Genomic DNA, 20922 nt, shown 5'->3' with positions numbered 1-20922 from the left:
TTCCCAACTCAAACAAAAGATTCTTAATGGAATTGCACACTTCTCCCTTAGGAGGGCACTCAGGATTTTTAAAAACTTACCACAGGGTCAAGAAGGAATTTTTTTGGGATGGCCTTAAATCGGATATTCAAAAGTTTGTGGTGGAATGTTTGGTTTGCCAACAAAATAAAGTTGAAACAATTAAGACCCGAGGTCTATTACAACCTTTATCCATTCCAAGCCAACGTTGGGAGGAGGTTTCAATGGATTTTATCACAGGTTCACCTAAGTCTGAGGGAAAGAGTGTCATCATGGTGGTAGTTGATAGACTTACCAAGTATGCACACTTTTGTGCATTATCACATCCATTTAAAACCAGTACAGTTTCTACTGCATTTACGAAAACAATTCAAAAGCTACATGGAAACCCAAGGAGTATTGTGAGTGACAGAGATCCCATTTTCACTGGAAGTTTTTGGACAGAATTATTTTCTTGTCTTGGTACTCAGTTAGCTCATAGCTCATCTTATCATCCTCAATTTGATGGGAAAACTGAGATAGTAAACAAATGTTTGGAAGGATATCTTCGTTGCTTTGTATCTGATAAACAGACACAATAGATCAAATGGTTGCCTATGGCTAAATGGTGGTATAACACTTTCTTCCATACAGTAACAAAAATGACCCCATTTATGGCACTTTATGGATATCAGCCACCATCCATTGCATCATATTTAAGAGAAAATTCTAAGATTCAAGCAGTGGAACATCACATCGAACATCAACAACAATTCCTCCAACTCTTAAAGGATAACCTCGTGTTGGCACAGAATAGAATGAAACAACATGCAGATCAACATCGAAGTGAAAGAAGTTTTGATGTAGGTGATTGGGTATTCCTACGACTACAACCATATAAACAAATGTCCCTTAAGCAAGCTAGGAAGGATAATAAATTATCACCAAAGTATTATGGTCCATACAAGGTGTTGCAAAATATTGGTATTATGGCACAAATTGGAGCTTCCTGCAGTTTCTCGAGTGCACCCAATTTTCCATGTTTCATGTTTAAAGAAGGTTATAGGCGACAAGCTCCCAGTTCAAACAATATTGCCAAAACTTGACGAGGAAGGAAAAATTATATTGGAACTGGAAGTAGTCACAGAAACAAGAACTTGACAGCTACGAAATTGATCAATTTCGGAGTATCTCATCAAGTGGAAGAACTTATCCACTGAAGATTCCACATGGGAGGATGAGAATTTTATACAGAACCATCCAGAACTACTCAAGCGTTGAAGACAACAATTTTTTTGAAGGAGAGAGGCATGTTAGGTCCCTATAATACTTGTGATTACTCCATTACTATTGTAGTTGTATCCCTTATTAATATTGTTGTGCCCCTATTGTCCCCATATTATTATTACTATGCCCCATAGAATCCCTCTATTGTTATTTTTGTGGCTTTATATTATTATTGTTAGGTCGGTTGGGTTATATTGTGGCTCCTTAGAGTCCTATATATAGAAAGAAGGTTTTGTCATTTGAATCATCCAAGAATTGTTCATTTATGTAATGTAAAGGAGGTTACCCCCTCGAAGAGGCTGAATTCTAAGGCATTGATCTATCTTTTCTATCCTTTTGTGAGCTGGTTTCATAACACATACAAACCTTGCCTGGTTTTGAAGGTGATCTACCCGATATCTTCTTCTTTGACTCAAACCTGATGATATCTAGACTTCAAGTCCAACTTGGTGAAGTATTTTTCTTGCTGCAACTAATCCAACAAATCATCTATACTGGGTAGGGGGTATCTGTTCTTGAGCAAGATTTTGTTGAATGCCCTGTAATCTGTACACATCTACCAAGTCCCATCCTTATTTATCACAATGATGATGGGTGACCTAGATGGTGATGTACTTGGTCGAATGAAACCGTATTCCAATAGTTGTTGCAACTGTTTCTTCACCTCGCTTCTATAACAAACTGCCTGTACAACCCAATATTTGGAAATGGGGAGTCTGGTAATAACTAGATCACATGCTCCACTTTTATCTTAGGTGGTAACCCTTTAGGATCTTAGAACACATACTTGTATGCCTATAAAAAATCCTCTAATTATTGTTTATGTTTCTTAGTACACCCCTCCAGGGTTGCATTACCTCTTATTGACTCCTCTTTGGACTGACTTTCTCTAAAAAATAATAAAACATAATTCTTGTTGGAACTGATCAATTTCTTAGCTTGGTTGGCACTTACCAATGAGATTTTCGACTTGCCTTTGTGCATGTTGATGATGAATGATTTTCCATCCTTGATGAGTCGATACGGTTTGGCTCTCCTCATGAATATTCCATCATGTATGTACATGTATGGACTCCCAAACACGACTACACATACATTTGTTTGCGATCCTGAGTCAAACAAAGCATCAATCTTTGTCTTCTTGACCTATATCTTTATATGGAAGAGTTTGGTAATTTCTTTCTCTTCCTGCTCCTGAAGGCTACTCAAATTCACCTTCTTTTGCACTGATGTACAAACGATCTTCTCATACATGTCCGAGCTGCTTTCAACTTGGTTGCTCGAATTAGTGGCCATGAGATTCTTATTCTTATTATCTTTCTTCTTGTAATTTGGATTTAGCTCTAGATGCAACTTCCAACACTTCTCCTATGTATGGATATAAATGTTTTAGTGGTTTCTAGGATCTTTGCACTAGTGTGTTGTGTTGAAAAATGTAACTAGGTTTAGTCTTCATAATTACATGTAATTATGATTTTATGTAATGAGTTGTAAATAAGAAAAATAGAATTATTATATTGACTTGCTTCATGGGTTTTATGAGCAAGGGATTTTGTTTTTGAGTCAAGACTCCCATTGAGAGTCTTTAGGATTTATTTGTCATCTAGTCATAAAATACTAGAGTCATTGTCATGTAAATGAAGTCATGTTACACTTTATAAAATATCTATCTTTTCTATGTAAAGTATCCTCCAAGAACTTATCATCTATCCTCTTCAAGTCGGCCTACAAATATGGAAGAACTCTCTAGATGAAGTCAGCCTAACTCCAGCAATCATGTCAGCCTAAAGGTCATATGAATAAGTGTATAAATAACCCAACTCGGCTACATTTAAAGACACACCTATGACAAGTAACACGAGTTGCAAGAAGTGTGAAGAAAGGGAAGAAGTAGAAGTGCGATGGAGGAGGAAAACAAAAGTACGAATAAACTTCTGGGTAATGTGAAGTTAGGGTTTCTTCTGGGACAATAGATGTTTTCCTAGACAATGTGAAGTTAGGGTAACAAAGCTTCTCCTAGGACAACGAAGTTTCTTTTGGGCAAGCAAAGGAGAGGTTTCTTCTGGGGTAGCAAGAGAAGGATGGGAAGCTGAAGCATAGACCTATAGACCAATATTCTCTAGCGGAAGACATGGAGGAGTAGTAAGAAGGATAGAGACTGAGTTTCTCTAGTAGAAGTCAAGGTGAGAAGTTCAAGATCAAGAAGAAAGGCGAGGAAAGGAAGAGGCAAGAGCATCAAGGTTAGTGACAAGGTTCTTGAGAGGACACTAGAGTCAAGGGTCTGTGTCATGGTCTTGGTACTTATCAATTGAAGATCTAGAAGAAGAATTTTGATTGGGTTTTCCTCTCAAGAGGTGAGAGGTTTTGGCCCTGGATGAGAAGCCTATATACTATGTAACTTCTCTTTACTATGCATACTAGTAATTGTATTGATGAAGAGAACACATTAATAAGCTAACGAAGAAAAGATCATAAGCGAAGAAGTAAAATTATATCACAAGCAATTATCAAGTAGAGAAATTGTTAACTTTGAATGCCCTATATTTCTCAACATGGTATCGGAGCTTAGGTGTTGAAGACAAGAAAGGGAAGTCAAAGAAAGTAGACACACAAGAGTCAAACTTTATAGAATTATCAAAGCAATTCAAAGAATATTAAGCAAGATCTTCATCAATCTGAAACCCTAGATCAAATAATACTCCAAGAAAGAGTCTTGAAATTATCTTCAAGAAGGAAGTAGGAAAGAAAGACTGAAACCCTAGAATCACTTCATAATAAATCATCACATCATGAAAGGAGTGGAATCTCTTCAAGAAAGAAAGAAGACTAGAAAATTCAAGAAGGATCATGAATCAAGCTCTTTCTCATCAATCACTGAAGAATAAGATCCTTTGTTAACATCGAGATTAAGGAGGAAGAAAGCAACAATCACTCAAGTAAGTCTACGACTATATCTGATAATATCAAAATGTCTTTTTGCAAGGAAAGCAATAAATTGGTTGGGGTTGTAAATTACCTTGCATGGAAGAAAAGGAAAGACTTGAATCTTATTGAGAATGAGGTCATGGATCATATCAAGGGATCAGTAACCTAGCCTCAAAAGGAAGATATTGAAGCACAGGTTAGATACATGAAAGGAGAAGTGAGATCCAAAACTATTCTTATAGAATCTATAGAAGACTCTCTAATCCCATATGTATCAAAGTTGGAGACTGTAAAAGATATATATGACAAATTCATAGAGTTTTTTTTTCTGTAAGTACTACAGGAGGGGTAATCTCATTAAGTAAATAACTCTACAAATTGAAGATATCCAAGGGAGATGGAATAGCCTCATACTTCATGAGGATATCAGAAATTCGAGATCAACTACAAGAACTAGGAGAAGTTATGTTTGATAGAGGGATGACCACGGTGGTACTAAATTCACTACCAGAAGAATGGGGTAATTTCACTTCAAGTTTATATGGGAAGAAAGAGATTACTCCATTTCAATATCAACGGTCACCCTGTAAGATCGAAAAAACCAGACTAAAGGCAAAGATTGATGTTGGACCAAATGAGGAGAATCAAGCATATGTTGCTATGACAAGAAGAAAAGGAAAATTTGGAAAGTTCAGTCCTCAAAAGAAAAAGAAGAACATGCATAAAGTAATATGCTATGGATGTCAAGAACTTGGGAACTGTAGAAGAGATTTTCCTAAATGTAGTAAGGACAAGAGCAATAGGGAAGAAGCCCGCATTACTGACGAAGTGAAAGAGCCTAAGTCAAAGAAACTTAAGAATGAAGAAGTAAAGGATCTCTACTATGACTGAGTGTTGAAGAAAGTGTAACTAGGTTTGGTCTTCATAATTACATGATCTTTGTAAATGATGTAATAAAGAGAATACATTATTTTTGTATATCTTGCTACATGGGTTTCATGAGAAAGAAGTGTCATAGGTCAAAAGACTTCTTCTTGAAGTCTTTAGGATTTTATTATTATTTCAAAGAGTCATGTCATGTGTAAATAATCTCTTTAAGAACCTATGTAAAATGTATTTAAGTTGAAGCAGCCCTCCAAGACCAAGAACAATCCTACATTGGCATGCTCAAGAAGTCTGCAAGCAAATCAATACAACACTCAGCATGCCGGCTTCAATATCAAATTAAATTTATAAATGGAAGTCATGTTGGCTTGGTTAAAATGACGTGTCAGTTCATGAATTCACATCGGCTCTAATACATGGCACAAACCACTATAAATACCCATCTAGGGTCAGCACAAAAAGGACAAGAACATTTCACTTTTCCTCTGAAATTTCGCATTTATGGAGGAGAAAGTCCGTAGGCATTTTCAGTGAAGGGTTTGACCGCACCTCAATTGGATATTAGGTGCAAGAAGACAAAGTTTCAGATGGATAGTAAGTCATAGTCTTGATGACTATGAAGCCCTCTTTGTGGTCTCGATGATAGGTAATTATCTCAGTGACCTATCTCAATCAATCCATATATATGTATCTCGGTTTTACTACAAACTCGGCATACTTGTGGAAGAAGTGATATAGTCTCTACATGTATATATGTACCATCGCAATCATGTTTCAGCCTAACCTTGTTGAAGAAAATTTTGGTGATGGTAATAGCTATCAGAGTCTCAAAATAATAAGATGGAGAAGTAACCTCGGCATAATTATTATGATCTCAATTTCAGTATAGAGGATCGTGATGATCCCACAATAAGATAATATATCCTCTCGACATACTCACAGTCACAATTGTGATGATATTAACATTCCAGATAGACGCAACATATAATGACTTATGTCTCAGTCGTATACTTGGTGATCATTGTAATCTCAGTCATAATCAATTTGTGAGAAGGAAGGATCTTTGTGATATGTTCTTGATCCTAGCATGAATATGATAGTTATAGGATCATGATTTTGATCTCGATATAACTCTCATATCTCAGTTGTCTCAGTAATAAAGTAAATGATATCGTTGGATCTTATGTAAAGGTCTTAATGCTACATCAATGGTGATCTTAATAGAGGCACATCAATGATTATCTCAAGTGAAGGAGTAGCAAGTGAAGGTGCAGCGGTAACATAAGTATAGCAGCATCAATCATGATGATCTCAACGGTGTTCGAGGAAGAGGATTGATGTCTTGGTCTTGGAGTTGTATAGTCTATCAAGGGTCATGGTATTGGTATTCATCAATTGAAATCTCTATAAGAATAATTTTGTGCAAATTTTCCTCTCCAAGAGGGAGAGGTTCTGGCCCTAGCAAAAAGCCAAATATTTTGTGTTCTTGTCTCTTTTTTTTTTATAGCAGTTTGATGAAGAAAACACACACTAATAATAAAATGAAGATCAAGCTAATATAAAATGGCAAAAGAACTTCACAAATTGTTATCATGTTAAGAAGAATCTCCCTAATTTATGTTTTCCCTAGATTCTTCAACATGGTATTAGAGGGAAGGTTTAGAAGTCAAAGGAAGGGCTGAAAAGAGACAGTCAAAAGTCAAGTTTTCTACAAGACATCAAACTAGCTAAAGGAATCAGGATCTACACTCAAAGAACAAGACCAAGATCTAAGAGGCAGCCTACATCATCAAGTCTACAACAACAAGGGGTTTGAAAGACAACAATTAGAGGATGAAGTAGTCAGATCTCAAGATGCATAGCAACAACTTTGGTGACTCCCACAGTTTTTATCCATAGTGATCTCAATCATCTCACAATGGCATGATCTCAACATACTAGTCATTGGATTCTTTCAATAAAGAGAACCGTTTTGACAACTTAGATTGCTACTCAAAGAAGCAGATCATCTACAACATAATGTTCAAGAATGGGCCTCACTACACTTCAGTCATAATTTGTATAAACTGTACTCAAGTCAATGTTACATGCTACAAGGTTCCTTATGTAGCCCAATTACATAAATCAAGATAGCTCGAAGGCAAAGAAGGCAATCTACATATCAAGGATCTTAGTTAAAGGAAGCACCAATATGTCTACTCCAACTCTGCCAACTTGATCAAGGTGAATATTTCATCTTCTCAATCAAGTACCTTTTTCATTTTATACTCAAGTTTGGTTTTATGACTTCATGATTGCAAGAAGACCTATATATTGGATGGGTCATCAAGGGTCTTGCAAGGAATAATAAGGATTACCATAATCCTTAAAGAAGTCAGTAGATCAAGGTATCCTTTGGATTCATGAGAACTCTTAAGGTTCTCTCTTTCCTATAAAGTAAGAAAGGAGACATAAGAAGGATACATGAAATGCTAGAGGATACACTATCTGAAATGTAGTAAAGAAGTTATCAAAGAATGAAGAAATATATTCATGAGATCTCAATTATGAGATCTGGGAAAAATGATGAGAAAATAATCATCATTGATATTGATATTGATAAGCAAAGTAACAAATTTACATGAATAAGAAGGTTACCTCAGTCAACAATTTGTGGTCTCTATGCTAGATAGAGAAAGGTAAGTTAAAAAGACTCAACTATGTGCAAAGGAAAGGTTGACAAGACAGAACATCACTATGGAAAGATTATGGAGAGGAATTCATATCGCCTGAGGGATAGAAGAAAAAGGACCAGGGAAAGAGGGAATAATAAATCTCCATTATGAATGAGATGGTATCCCTCTCAATAAGGATCATATCATAAGTCCTTGTAGATATGACCATGGTAAGAAGATGCATTGTGGCATCATGAAAACATTAGAATCAAGAGCTCTTGATATCACCATGAGATAGCTCTTGAGAATCTCATTGGACATTAAAGGAAAAAGAAGAACGCATCCAGGTCAAAGGAAACAACTGCCAGATGGGATATACAAGATACTGAAGATCCTCTGATAGGAACCTCAACAGAGGATCTTCTAGTTTGGAAAGGCAGAAAGTATCTCATCAGGAAATCCAACTGTTGGGATTCATGAGATGATGATCTAATGATGTGAGAAATGAAGCAGTTCAAGGGATTAAAGATCTTTTCAATCAAGGAAGTTGCTATATGTAGCAAAGTCAAAATGAGGTATGTATTCTTGTATTTGTTTAATATTGTAATGTCATGTCATATGGTTGTAGGTAACATGGATCAAGCATGATCAAAAGGAAAATGATCTCCTCCTCTGAAAAGATGTAGAAAGCCACAAGTCACACTAGATGAAATCAACATAATATGTCCTCATATGAAGTATGAGGTGGTTGACTACAATTGAAGAACTTTGATTGAAAGCTCCTAAGGATGGAAGATGCGAGGATGGAATAGATCGTGAAGTATGCAACCATGATGAAGGCAATCAACATCCAAAAGATTAGGAATATTTGACCAGGAAATCTCACTGAAAGATGTGAAGACTTTGATGGAATTCTGAAAAGATGAAGACTCTTGACAAAAAATATCCTTGGGAGATATGTCAACATGTATACAGGATGTTGATATCTACAAAAGGATTTCACTGGAAAAGGCCATCACCAAAATGTAATATGTGATTTGTTTTTGGTATCTGACCTCTTGGAAAAAATATGGGTATGTGTGCAGGGCCATGGTAAGAAGAGTTGTGAAGGATGTCACAACTATGTACCTCGTGATCTAGAGAAATCACCATTGAAGGAAAGGTGAAGATAAATGGCCCTATGAAGGAAGCCCCATATGTAAAGCCAAGGGGGATACTTTCCAAGAAAGAAGGAATGACGTAGGAAAGTGATGGATGGCTGAACCCTACATGTGAATAAATTGATGACATCAAAGTCTCAGATCATTAGTCAACTAGAAGACCCTATAATGTACCGATGATAGAGTTCTTGGGTAAAAGGGAGCTCTGAGAGGTTTCTATGAATAAAGGAACTTGAGCAAGTTTTTGAGTAAAGAGAAACTTGTAACTCATCCCTGGTTGAGAGGGATGTTGAAATATGGCAACAAGAATATTCCAATTTAATTTGTCCTTGAATTAAGTTATGAATTAAAATCGAATTTTGTCTTAACAGCTACATGGAAATAATTAATTAATTTATTTTAAATTAATTAGTTGGAGAAATTCAAGTTAGAAGTCTTTCTGAAGTCATACAAGAGTTATCCCTTAAATTAAGGAGATAAGATTGAGTTATATTTGAGTTGTAATTAGTTAACTCAATTTACTGAGTTAAGTCTAATTAAATTAGTTCCAAACTGTTTGAGGAACTAATAGTGAGTTAACAGTCAGTTGTTGTGTTAATGCACTCAACTAGTGCTACTCTAGTTAACTGAAGATTCCCTCATCAGAAACTCATGCATGTCTATTTTGAGAAAGACTCAGTTGAGATTAATGTTCAAGGACAATGTACTATTAGTTGCATATATTTTCTCATGGAGAAAACTCATGCATGCAGTCAAGGATTCATCCTTGAGGATTCCGCATTTTTGAAGGCTTGATCATCCACTTGGTAAAAGGAATATCATCCACAAGTAACAACGCAAGGAAATAGGAGCTTGGAGGCCAGAGAGGAAGGTTGGAGAGAAGCCAAGATTTCCTGTGAGCATCTTTGAGGATGGTACTGAGAGATGGCTAACTGTGAGAGCTAAGGCTTTGCATAATTCCTATGTATTTCCACCATGTATGATAATAGAATAGTGTGGAGTTTTTAGCTAAGGCTTTCCCCAAATTATTTTCATGTGTATTGTGCCATTGATTCTTCTTCTTCTGGTTATATTGTTCAGCTCGATCTTTAAGCTTCCACAAATTGATAGTAGAAGTGGGTTATAGTATTCTTCTTTGATTTATATTGCATTATTGGGTTAACCTATGTCAGATTTTCTACATGGTATCGGAGCTGTGAACAATATACTGAGAAGAGAATTCAAAGCTTGAAGTTCGGGGTTGCAGTAAATTGAATTCATATCATAATTCAAGGTTGGACAATGGCATTCTATGGCTTGAGACTCGAGTATGCCTTGGAAGGTAGCTCAAATTACATAGCATGGAAAGATAGAATGGAGGTTGTATTAGAAGACAATGGCTTGAAGGAATTCATTGATCAAGAAATCCCAAAGCCAGCTTCAACTAAAGCACAAGAGTTGGCTAAGTGGAAGAAGTGTGTGGTGAAGGCGAGACAGATCATCCTTGAGGGAGTTTGAGACCATATTGTCTCAAGTCTCCATGGGGAGGATACTCCATTTTCAATGTGGAAGACATTGAAGGACCTCTACCAGAATAGTAACGACCAGAGGAAATTGGCGCTCAAGGATAAGCTTTGAAGAATCAAGATGGAGAAGGGCGATACCATTTCCACATATCTGAACAAGCTCAACACCTGCAGAGATGAGTTTGGCAGTGTGGGAATAAATATTTTCGATGATGATATGGTGAGCCTTGCTCTCCTTGGCCTTCCAAAGAGTTGGAATAGCTACCAGGACTCTGTGAATGGAAGGGAGAAACTACCATATTGGGAACGACTATGGTTGGATCTTATGCAGGAGGAGATCAGGAGGAGCACACGAGATGGTTCTTCATCCAAGAATGATGATGAAGAAAATTTGGCCTTAGAATGTAAGGCAAGGAAAGGGAAGGGGAAGGATTCCCATTTCAAATCGAATTCTTCTCATGTAGGGAAGAAGGGTGACATGTCTAAAGTAAGATGCTTTAATTATCACAAGATGGGACATTATGCGACTAATTGCCCATCGAAGAAGTCCAAGAAGGGATCCTTGGAAGGATTGGAAGGTGAGGCATTAGTCTCTTAGTTCGAAATGGACTTTACCATCATCACATGCATGGTGTCATTGATGATGGGTTGTGTCTGGTATCTTGACAGTGGAACCTCATTCAACATGATCGGTGATAAAAATGTATTCAGTGCCTTGGAGGAGAAAGACCTCAAGATGCACATAGATATGGGTGACAATGGAAGGTATAGTGTTTCAGGAGTGGGCACAGTTGCTTTTTAGAGGGAGCATGGAGCTCCTCTCACCTTGAAAAATGTGATGTATGTGCCTGGACTGAAGAAGAACTTGGTATCGGTCACGATGTTGGAGGACAAAGGCTACGATGTTGTCTTCGGTAAAGGAAAGGCATTCCTTCTACACATAGACAAGGGTCAGAACAATAGGATAGGGATTTGGGTGAAGAATCTCTATAAACTAGAGGTAGATGATTGTGCAACATTGAGTACGAAAGCAGAATTGGTGCAAAGCCAAGACATTTGCGAGTTGTGGCACAGGCGGTTGGGCCATTTGCATCATGGGGCTTTGAAGATAATGCAATAAATATCTACAGGACTTTCCAAAGTTAAATTTGAGCAAGTTGACACATGCAAAGGTTGTACCTTGGGAAAGTACACCAAGTATTCCTTTCATGAATGAGACAATCGAGCAGAGGCTATCTTAGAGCAAGTTCATATTGATTTGTGTGGACCATTCTCGATGGCATCCACAATGAAGAAAAGGTATTATGTGATTTTCATTGATGACTATTCTTGTAAATGTTGGATTTATTTCATGTAGAAGAAGGACCAAACCTTCACAAAGTTTGGTGAGTTCAAAGCTTTGGTCGAGAAAGAGTCAGGGAAGAAGATCAAGGCCTTGAGAAGTGAAAACGGTGGAGAATATGTCTCTCAAGATTTTAAGGACTTCTATGTAGCGGAAGGAATTAAACGAGAGTTGACGGCACCTCATAACCCACAGCAAAATGGGGTGGCTGAGAGGAAGAACAAAACTATTGTAGGGGCAGCACGGGCAATGCTCCATGACCAAGGCCTACCACTTCACTTGTGGGCTAAGGCATGCAACACAATAGTCTATTTGTATAATAGAAGCCCGCATCGCATACTTGGGATAAAGACACAGAGGAAGATTTTTCCGGTAAGAGACCAAACGTGGGTCACTTCAGGATCTTTGGCTCATCGGTATATTTCCATGTGATAAAGGATGCACAGAAGAAGCTTGAGCTAACAGCAGAGTTGGGGATACTTGTGGGGTACACTGATACACCTCACAACTATCGGGTGTACTTGCCTACCAATCAGAGGACAGTGGTTCGCAGAGATCTCAAGTTTGATGAACAGAAGGCCATGCGAGCTTCCCTTGAGAGGGAGCTCCAACTACAATTTGTGGAGGAACTTTTGGTTCCTAAGGAGGAGGAGCCTCAAACTGATGTAGAGCAGCCACATGTAGAGGTTCCAAGATTGGAGACATCCACGCAAGTAGAGTCTTCCAGAGATGGATAAAAGCACATAAGAGAAGCTGACAAATTGTTGGAGGATGCGAGAGAGAATGTGGGAGCACCATATTCTCAGTGCAGATAGAGGAGGTCACCTGAGAGGTACACTGGATACATGGCCCTTGCTGGGGAATGTGTTGAGACCGAGCCATCTTCCTTTGAGAAAGCAGTGTAGCAGCCAATTTGGCTTGATGCTATGGTGGAGGAGTATGACTCCATAGTTCGTAACAGCATTTGGGACGTGGTTCTGAGACTGGAGAACAAGTCAGTTGTGAGTTCCCGTTGGCTTTGCAAGGTAAAGCAAGCTTTTGATGGTAGTGTGGAGAAGCATAAGGCAAGATTTGTTGCCCGTGGATTTTCACAGGTCGAGGGGATTGACTATGATGAGACTTTTGCTCTTGTCACAAGGTACTCATCTATCAGATCTATGTTGGCACTATCAGCACAGATGGGTTGGAAGATCCATTAGATGGATGTGTAGATTGCATTCCTCAATGGCCAGATTGAGGAAGAGGTGTACATAGAGTAGTCGAAAGCTTTTGAGACCTTCAATCGTGAGTCTCATGTGTGTCGACTCAAGAGAGTGTTATACGGTCTGAATCAAGAACCTCATGCTTGGTACACCAAGATAGACAACTACTTCACCGGGTTGGGCTTCACAAAGAGTGAGGTGGATGTGAACCTGTACCACATCGTGGTGAAAGGTAAGCTGTAGATCATTGCACTTTATGTTGATGATTTCATATTAACTAGTGATGATCAGTTGATCTTGTTTTGTAAGGAGGACCTTGCAAGAGAATTCGAGATGAAATACATGGGTCTCATGCATTACTTCCTTGGCATTGTAGGTTTTAACCTTGTACAGAAATTACCTGCATACGAATTCTAAAACACAAAAAATAAACAATGCTAGAGCATAACACAGAAAACACATATACACAAAGATTTTCCCCTGGATCCCAAAACCAGGACTACCAGCTTGATTTTTCATTATGTTCCTTTCAATGTTACAATACATATTTATACATGCCGAAGCATCCAATACCATGGACTAAAAACCATCACATCCAAAACCACGGACCGAAAACCATCGCGTCCAAAACCATGTGTGAAAAATCATGCACAAAACCATAAGTAGGTCCACCCAACATAATATAGGGTCCAAAAACAAAAAAATTTAGGGCCCTTCCCTGGACCCCATAGAGTGGGGTTACTTGCACCCCTCAAACCCCTTGTGACCCCCCCCCCCCCCCCCCCGCCACACAATCGGCGCAACAAAGGGGGTGCTCCGCCCCCCTCTAACCCCTCGATTAATTACGTGGGCTAGTCATGGAAAGAATATAACACAACCCAACATTCTCCCACTTGTTGTTTTCTTTCCACATGGGGCCACAAGAGAGCTTAGTCATTTATCCAGCCCTGCAATGCCCATTGTTTCTCTACACCAAGAGAACTTCTCAGAGTACACAGAGTTTGTCAATGCATCTGCAGTATTCTTCAAAGTGTCCACCTTTACTAGCAACCCCTTTTTGTCTTCTATCATATCCCTCACAAAGTGATACTGAACATCAATGTTCTTTGTCTTTGAATGATATACAGGGTTCTTTGCCAAGAAAATTGCACTTTGGCTGTCATAGTCTATCCTTATAGCTCCCTGTACTAACCCCATACTTGAACACAATCTCTGAAACCAAACTGCTTCCTTGCTTGCATGAGTGGCTACCTTGTATTCTGCCTTTGTAGTTGATAGTGCCACTACAGATTGTTTCTTACTCATCCAACTGATTGCACCTCCAAATAGGTTAAACACATACCCACTTTTAGATCTTCTTTGATCCAGATCTCTTGCCCAGTTTGCATCAACAAAGCCATGAATATCCAACACTCTATCCAAACCTGGTCTTCCTTGGTAGCACAAACCATAATCACTAGTGCCATGCAAATACCTGAAAACCCGCTTCACTGCTATCCAGTGCTCCTTCCCTGGTTTTGACATAAACCTGCTCAATACTAGCACTGCATGTGCAATGTCTGGTCTAGTACAGACCATCACATACATCAAGCTACCGACTGCACTTGCATATGGAACATGGGACATGTCCTCTTCCTCTTCTTGTGTCTTGGGACACTGTTCAACAAATAACTTTACACCTACAGGAATAGGAACCTTCACCGGTTTACTATCCTACATGTTAAACCTATGCAATATTGTCTCGACATACTTCCTCTAGTTTAGCTAGAGCTTCTGTTAGGAAACCAGCTCACAAAAGATAGAAAAGATAGATCAACGCCTTAGAAATAATCCTCTTCGATGGGGCAACCTCCTTTACATTACACAAATGAACAATTCTTCGATGATTCAAATGAAAAAACATCCTTTCTATGTATAGGAGTCTAAGGGGTCACAATATAACCAAGCCGACCTAACAATAATAATATAAAGGCACAAAAATAACAATAGAGGGATTCTATGGGGCACAATAATAACAATATGGGGAAAATAGGGGCACAACAATATTAATAAGGGATACAACTACAATAGTAATGGGGCAATCACTAGTATTATAGGGACCTAACATGCCCCTGTCCTTCAAAAAAGTGTTGTCCTCAATGCTTGAGTGGTTCTGGATGCTTCTGTACAAAATTCTCATCCTCCCATGTGGAATCTTCAGCAGATAAGTTCTTCCACTTGATGAGATACTCTGAAATTGATCGATTTCGTAGCTGTCGAGTTCTTGTTTCTGTGACTGCTTCTGGTTCCAATATAATTTTTCCTTCCTTGTCAATTTCTGGCAATATTGTTTGAACTGGGAGCTTGTCACCTATAACCTTCTTTAAACATGAAACATGGAAAACTGGGTGCACTCAAGAAGCTGCAGGAAGCTCCAATTTGTATGCCATAGTACCAATCTTTTGCAACACCTTGTACGGACCATAATACTTTGGTGATAATTTATTATCCTTCTTAACTTTCTTGAGGGACATTTGTTTATATGGTTGTAGCTGTAGGAATACCCAATCACCTACATCAAAACTTCTTTCATTGCAATGTTGATCTGCCTGTTGTTTCATTCTATTCTGCGCCAACACGAGGTTATCCTTTAAGAGTTGGAGAACTTGTTGTTGATGCTCGATGTGATGTTCCACTGCTTGAACCTTAGAATTTTCTCTTAAATATGATGTGATGGATGGTGGCTAATATCCATAAAGTGCCATAAATGGGGTTAGTTTTGTTGTAGTATGGAAGGAAGTATTATACCACCATTCAGCCAGAGGCAACCATTTGACCCATTGTGTCTATTTATCATATACAAAGCAATGAAGATATCCTTCCAAACATTTGTTTACTATCTCAGTTTGCCCATCAGATTGAGGATGATAAGATGAGCTATGAGCTAACTAGGTACCAAGAGAAGCAAATAATTCTGTCCAAAAATTTCCAGTGAAAATGGGATCTATGTCACTTATAATAATCTTTGGGTTTCCATGTAGCTTTTGAATTGTTTCCATAAATGCAGTAGAAACTGTACTGGCTTTAAATGGAAGTGATAATGCACAAAAGTGTGCATACTTGGTAAGTCTATCAACTACCACCATGATGACACTCTTTCCTTCAAACTTGGGTAAACTTGTGATAAAATCCATTGAAACCTCCTCACAACGTTGGCTTGGAATGCATAAAGGTTGTAATAGGCTTGGGGTCTTAATTGTTTCAACTTTATTTTGTTGGCAAACCAAACATTCCGCCACAAACTTTTGAATATCTGATTTAAGGCCATCCCAAAAAAATTCCTTCTTAACCCTATGGTAAGTTTTTAAAAATCCTGAGTGCCCTCCTAAGGGAGAAGTGTGCAATTCCATAAGAATCTTTTGTTTGAGTTGGGAATTTTTACATAGGTATAAGCGATCTTTGTACCATAACGAATCATTTTTCCAGCTAAATGTATCAGATGTACTGGAATCTTGTTGTGACTTTCAAATACGTGCCCACACTTCTTCGTCATTCTTCCATTCCTACCTTGCTTCGTTAATCCAATTTGGTTGGATAATAGAAATGGCACACAACAATGCTTCCACATCCTCATCCTTTCTTGAGAGTGCATCTACCACAACGTTTTGCTTCCCTTTTTTGTAGATGATTTCAAAGTCATAACCCAACATCTTTGTGACCCATTTTTGTTTCTCTTCAAAGGATAATCTTTGTTCTAAAAAGTATTTAAGGCTATCATGATCCGTTTTTACCTTGAAGTGTCTTCCCATTAGGTAGGGTCGCCATTTCTTAAGTGCATGTAGTATTGCCAACATTTCCTTCTTATAAATAACTTTGTGTAAATACTTTCCCTTGATTGGACAACTTTCAAAAGTAATGGGTCTTTCATCTTGCATTAAAACAACACCAATTCCATTTCCTGAAGCATCTGTTGGAAATAATACTGAGAGGGGGGGGTGAATCAGTATTATCAAATTCTTTTCACTATACCTTCCAGATTTATACTTTAATTTATTCTTCAGATGTTGATCATTAATTTGTATGTCAGTACTATATAATAATGAACAAGAACAAGAAAAACAGATAGTCACACCAAAGAACACCAGATATAAGGTGGAAACCAAATGTGGGTGAAAACCACCTGCTGCAATATGTCTCTATCTTCTTTCAATTAGAAACATATTTTTACAATGATTCTGTACTGGTGCAGTCCTTTACCAGTATTCAGGATGCAACCTGCAGAGAGCTACAACCCTCTCTCATTTTCCAGTGTCTCCTGGAAGGGAGCTACAACCCCCTTAGCTCTTGTACTAGCTGAGATACTAGTACGTAGGTGCTGACCTACTTCTTTTCTTCCAACAACCACATTTCATTAATTTTCAGACTGGATCCATGAACATCAAATAATCATTAATTACATGTGAATCAACCAATCTCCTTTTACAATCAACTAATGAATCAACCGATAACCTCTCAGAATGCAGTAACCAGATAAGCAAAACCAGTAATCTAAACCCAGAACTCTGCAGTAATAGACAAAAGGCAGCCAACAATTATTTCAAGAAAAGTCCGCAACTTCACCAATAGAAACCTACGAATATCCGCAGTTCTTCTTTGTCTACCCTGCGTAGCTCCGCACCTGCTCTGTCTCCTTGACAGTGTACCTCCCCACCTAATCTGTCTGTTGAACTGTGCACCTCCGCACCTACTTCGTTTACTGCACTGCGGATCTCCGCACATGATCCGTCTACTGGACTGCGCACCTCCGCAGCTGCGGCTTCTGCTGAACTGCGCACCTCCACACCTGTGGCTTCTGCTGGTCTGCGTTCCTCCACACCTGCGGCTTCTGCTGGACTGCGCACCTCCGCACCTACGCCTTCTACTGGACTACGTACCTTCGCACCTGCTCTTGTCACTGAGCTGCGTACCACCACACCTGCGCTCTGGATCGCCTGCGGACCTCTGAATAGAGCCAAATTATCAGTCCTCCAATGTGCCACAGACTGTCAGATCCACAGATCTGATCATGCGCCAAAGAGATCACGACCCCTCAATTGATCTGTCTTCTCATGCTCAGGTTCAACTCTAACTCGCCAACCGATTATAATTATTTCAGATCTTGTTCCTCTTAAGATATTCAACACATAAAAAGTGCTTAGTCAATTGATCTCCTTTCCTTTTTATAGGCAAGCCCTTACTCAAACCATGGATCAAAACCAGAGAAAGCCAATACAAGGGACCCAAAAACCGGGGTTCAATATTTTAGATGCAATATCACGGACCAAAACCATAGGATCACACATGTTGGACTAGATATCATGGACCAATCATAAAAATTCCCACGTGCGCGTGCTTCTCTGCATGAAAGTGAGTGAATTTGACGTCCACACTTTTTGTTCGGAGAACCTGCAGGTATGCCCACACTTCTTGTGCACGGCACCTGCGGGTCCGTAGCTTTTGTTAGGCTCACCTACGGGTATCACATTTTCTATTATTTTGAGAGCCTGAACAGAGATTTGCCACTTGAGCGAGTTGCCATCAAGGACAACACCTGTGCCATAGCGCCAAACCTGAGTCATAATGCCAACAATCTCCCGCTTTGGACTTGATGGCAACCCCAAGATCATCAAAGTCATTCTCCCCCTTTGTCATCAAGGGCAAAGGGTTATGCTCCCCCTGAGAACATGCTGAAAAACTCTATTTTGCTGTGCTGATAGTGCTCCCCCTGACTGTAGACCAGATCTACAAAAGAAATTTTCTTCAAGAAGAACCATAAACCACCATACACCAAATGACCTTCCTATCACAAAAAGATTCTATACATACATTCATCACCCAACCAAGTGGGGTTACATCAGAAATTTACATATGACAACCAAGTACATTACATCATTCATCGCGGACATAGGCTGCTACATGACCTTGACAAAAGAAATATAAGACATAGAGACAAAACATTAGCAGCAATATTCAGATCAGCATCCATGTACTCCTTCTGTACATGCTCCTCCAAGATCTTCTACAATAATGCCAACAATGCATTATTAGAAGAATATATGCTCCCCCTGAACCTGTGCCATTTGGTCTTTGACCAATCCATAAACTAGCGAATGTACGCGTATACCCCATATGAAACACGCGTACAACCAGCAATCTCTAAAACAGACAAGATTCAACAGCAAGATGATACATCAACTACCCCCAGCTTTTGCCTGAGGTATTCAAAGGTCTCCCTAGGCAGCGGTTTGGTGAGTATATCAGCAACTTGTTCCTTAGATGGAACATACTCCAACTTGATCTTTTGTTCAAGCTCTTCTTCCCGAAGAAAATGATATTTGATTGGTAAATGCTTGGTTTTTGAGTGCATGACTGGGTTCTTTGAAATACTAATTGCACTTGTATTATCACAGAAGATGGAGATAGGTGGAGTACAAGTGATTTGCATGTCTTGCAATGTTTGCATCATCCAAAGAAGTTGTGTGTAACAGGATGCAGCAGCCACATACTCTGCTTCAGCTATGGATAATGCTATTGAACTATGTTTCTTGCTGAACCAAGATACTAATCTGGAACCCATGAAGAATGCACCACCACTAGTGCTTTTTCTGTCGTCCACACTTCCGGCCCAATCTACATCTGTATAAGCATAAAGTGTGAGATCTGTATCTCTGGCATACCATAGGCCATAGTTTTGAGTTCCTTGAAGGTACTTGAAGATTCTCTTAACTGCTTGAAGATGAGTTTCCTTTGGATTTGCCTGAAATCTTCCAACAATTCCCACTGCATGCATGATGTCTGGTCGGGTACCTGTCAAATAAAGTAGACTTCCAATCATGGATCTATAGGTTGGTTGATGTACTACTACCGACTCATCATTTGCGCTGAGGCTACATCATGTCACCATATGGGTACATACTGGTTTCAAATCCTCCATCCCATATTTCTTCAAGATCTACTTGAGATACTTGGTTTGTGATAGAAAAATACCGTCTTTGTTTTGTTGGACTTGCAAACCAAGGAAATATGTGAGCTCACCAAGCATGGACATTTCAAACTCCTTTTGCATCACCAAGGCAAACTTTTGACTCATGTCTTCTTCATTGCTACCAAAGATGATATCATCTACATACACAACAAGTATTAGCAACTTTTCATTATCAACCTTTATATATAGATTACTGGCAGTTGATCCTTTTATAAAACCTTGTTGATGAAGATATTTATCCAACTGATAATACCATGCCATAGGAGACTGTTTAAGACCATAGAGAGCCTTTTTGAGCTTGCATACAAGATTTGGATCATTTCCAAGGATGAACCCATCTGGTTGTTCAATGTACACCTCTTCATTCAAGTCTCCATTAAAAAAAGAAGATTTTATGTCCATCTGAAATACTTTGAACTTTTGAAAGCTAGAGAGTGCAAGAAACATTCTTATAGCCTCAAGTCTAGCAACTGGTGCAAAGGTTTCTTCAAAGTCTATGCCCTCTTGTTGCACATATCCTTTACAAACAAGTCTTGCCTTGTTTCTAACCACATCTCCATTTTCATTTAGTTTATTTTTGAAAATCCACTTTGTCCCTATGACATTCTTATCTTTTGGTCTAGGAACCAATTCCCAAGTGTTATTCCTTTCAATCTGTTCAAGTTCTTCATCCATTGCCTTGACTCAGCATTCATCTTTGCATGCCTCTCTTACATTTTGTGGTTCAGTGGAGGAAAGTAATGCCAAATAGCTTGAAGCTTCTGTAATTGTTCTTCTTGTTTGTATGCCTGCCTCCTTTTGCCCCAAAATTTGAGATTCTGGATGATTCTTTTGAACATACCTGGATGGAATCTTTTCTTCTATCCTTATCTGTTCCTCTGGTGCCTCATGGGTTTCTTCTTCATTATGAATCTGATTTGATGTTGATGGATAGTCCTCATCATCTTCAAAGTCTTCAAACC

The sequence above is a fragment of the Pinus tabuliformis genome, chromosome 6, assembly GCF_031772625.1.
Source record: "Pinus tabuliformis cultivar Carrire ecotype Pingquan chromosome 6, CPIR1, whole genome shotgun sequence".
Lineage (NCBI taxonomy): Eukaryota > Viridiplantae > Streptophyta > Pinopsida > Pinales > Pinaceae > Pinus > Pinus tabuliformis.
The sequence above is the reverse complement of the archived record's forward strand: the minus strand, read 5'-3'. Positions refer to the sequence as shown.